This window comes from Stegastes partitus, unplaced genomic scaffold (genome assembly GCF_000690725.1).
Source record: "Stegastes partitus isolate 25-593 unplaced genomic scaffold, Stegastes_partitus-1.0.2 Scaffold1250, whole genome shotgun sequence".
Taxonomy (NCBI): domain Eukaryota; kingdom Metazoa; phylum Chordata; class Actinopteri; family Pomacentridae; genus Stegastes; species Stegastes partitus.
The window spans coordinates 164,825-167,668 of record NW_007578981.1 but is presented as its reverse complement, the minus strand read 5'-3'; positions in this window follow the sequence as shown (position 1 = coordinate 167,668).

Genomic DNA, 2,844 nt, shown 5'->3' with positions numbered 1-2,844 from the left:
CACGCGTCCTCGCTTCATACACAAATGATTCAGTCAAGACATCCTCAACCTGCCCCCTCAAATAAACCCTTTAACCTTTACCAGCAGACTTTAAAAACATGCTAGCTGAGGTCTTGACCATGACCACTGCTGAGTCAGTCCATCAGAGTAAACACTGGCAAGGTTTTATATTTTAGGTTTTTTTATGTTATTGTAGCAAACAAGAATCATTTATTGTATTTTTTGTGTATTTGAAGTCTTATTCTTCTAAAACTTCAACAATGGTTAAAGTCACTTATTTCCAAACTGAGATAAATCCAAAGGGTCAAAAGATCAGAACAGAGTAAGATTTCTGTTACGTAAAATTCTGACAAAATATTTTGGTTGCTTTTTGTTTGAAATGCTCAAAATTCATGTCACGAGGAGGCACGTTGCATTGTTGTGAAATGTTTTCCACAAGCCGGAGTGGACAGGAACCAACGGGTCAATGGATGCACGCTGACTAAACAATGCTTCACCTCATTTAGAAGAACGTGTTGAAATACGACCTTTAATTGACTTTTCAAAGCGTATGAGGTCAGCGTCATGAGCTTACCTCCAACTATGAAGGTGGAAACATTCAGGGAAAAAAAACAACAAAACATATGCATACAGCATGTCTATATGAGTGTGTGTGTGGGCCCTTTGGAAACCTTCAAAGCAAATGACCACAAAGGTCCAGTTACACTTATAAATATTTGGTTGTCAGCAATTATGACTCACTGCCATCTCTATCTGTTGTTAAGTTGTCGCTCATGGAAATCCACCTCTGTAGACATGGTTAAATGGAGAAGGTGGAAAATACACATGACCATAATCGCTGCTTCATTTGTTGCACTTCATGTATTTTCTGTGACACAACACACAGTACTGATACTAAAAGGCTATGATAAAATGTACAGCACACATCACATGTCATGTTTTATGTCACAGGTCAGCATGGTCTTGGCTTTCGAAGGCTGGCTCTTCGCTTGGAGGCTCTGAGTACTCAGGTGCAGAGGCTGAGCAGAGAGAGAGATGACACCCAGCTGACCAGAAATGATCTCAGTTTGATACTGCAGAGGTATTCAGTGACTGATGTTTTTTAATACGTCTCAGTTTATTTAGCCCTCTGAGCTCCAAGGAGTTTTGCACATTTGATTACATATTGATTGTGGACTCATTTGTCACTGCAACATAATGTCCTGTCCTTTAGCAACCAGCACAACCATGACTAGAAGTAGAGAGAACAGTACTGGGAAGAAAAATAAGAACGTGTGACTCTCATTCAGTAGATATGCAGCTGCTTTAACTTGTCATTGGTTTTCATACTTGTCTTCTATCTGCTCTGTGTAAGCACAGCCTGCAGTTCAGCCGAGTTCATCCTGAAATATCTGTCACATGACGACTGGTTGCAACTAAGACCGCATTTACACATAGCCAAGCATTTACAAAAACGGATCTACGTTTTCAAAAATAACATTGTTCACACCAGATGGTTTTCAAAAAACTCCTCGTTTACACAAACCCGTCATTAAGAGCTGCTATGAGCATGCCAAACCTATAGGAGGCAGTGTAAGGAGAAGCACAAAGCCATGCTCGCCAATCAGAATCCTGGAAAAACACAACAACGAATGAATGAATCCTTCCTGTTACTTCAATGATAATGGCACAAGGATCATTTGTTTGGATGTGGTGTTAGAGTACAAAACAAGTAAAATACTTGATTTCTATTACAGTAGCCAAACTGTAAACATGTGTCGCACACTGATGACGCTTTTGTTGCATACGGTGATGTCAAACTCTGTCTCCTCTACATGCAAACGTAAAGTTTTCCAAATCTTCACTGTGGCCAGAGTTTTTAGATATGATTGTTTTTGGTGACTTGTAGCTTCATTTATGTGTAAACCAAAGGCCCAAACACATTAAAATATCACAGTTTATGTTACATGTAAACGGTCACTAATGGGTTTTTAGATGTATCAAAGTGGTTCGAGGAAATTCTTTAGTTTAGGCACATTTTTAAAATAAAACACATTGAATAAAATGATTGTGATGAAATATCTTGAATTTAAACTTGGGTTTGATTAATCTTCCTGATGTTCATGAACCTTTGTAGAGTTAATAAGCTGATGATTCTCTACTGTTTTTACGTTTTCTGGCTCTGATAAATGCTATAATTTTGACAATCGTTTTCAGGATACCATGCCTTTCCAACCAGCTGGCACATTTTGGGGTTCAGAGGAGTTGAAGCCAGCTATGATTCAGTGTCATAGGTATTTGTGTATACACTACAGAGTGTGGGTACATGTGGGTTTCTGTTTGTCTTCCAGCTTCAGACAGGACCAGCAAGGCTTGGCCCACCTGGTAGAGAGGGAGCTGAAGAGAGTGTCCCAGAGGCTTGATCAGCTCAGCCGTCATCACCACCATCACCATCAGGCTCAAACACCAACACCACATGGTGACCATGGACCACACACAGGTGATGCCCAGATTTTTATCTTTTATCGATGTAATTTGTCCTAATTGAATGGTGTTATTACTTTTTGAGGATCTGGATTTATTTTACCCCCTAAGTATTCATTTCACCGGTCCAGAAGGACTCAATACATCATAATAAATGAGCAAATGATAAGCAGAACTCTGGTATCCAATCTTAGAATACACACTTTCAAAGATTTTAGAGTTGCTTTTGGTTAATGTGTTTATGTCTGGAGAATTTGAACTTTAGTTCTCAGAAATCATTTGACACGACATCAGTAAACTGCACACACGATGCTCACGATTACCAAAGTTGCTCTATGATATAAATGAGATGAAAAGGATGATTTTTTTGTATTTCAGTCT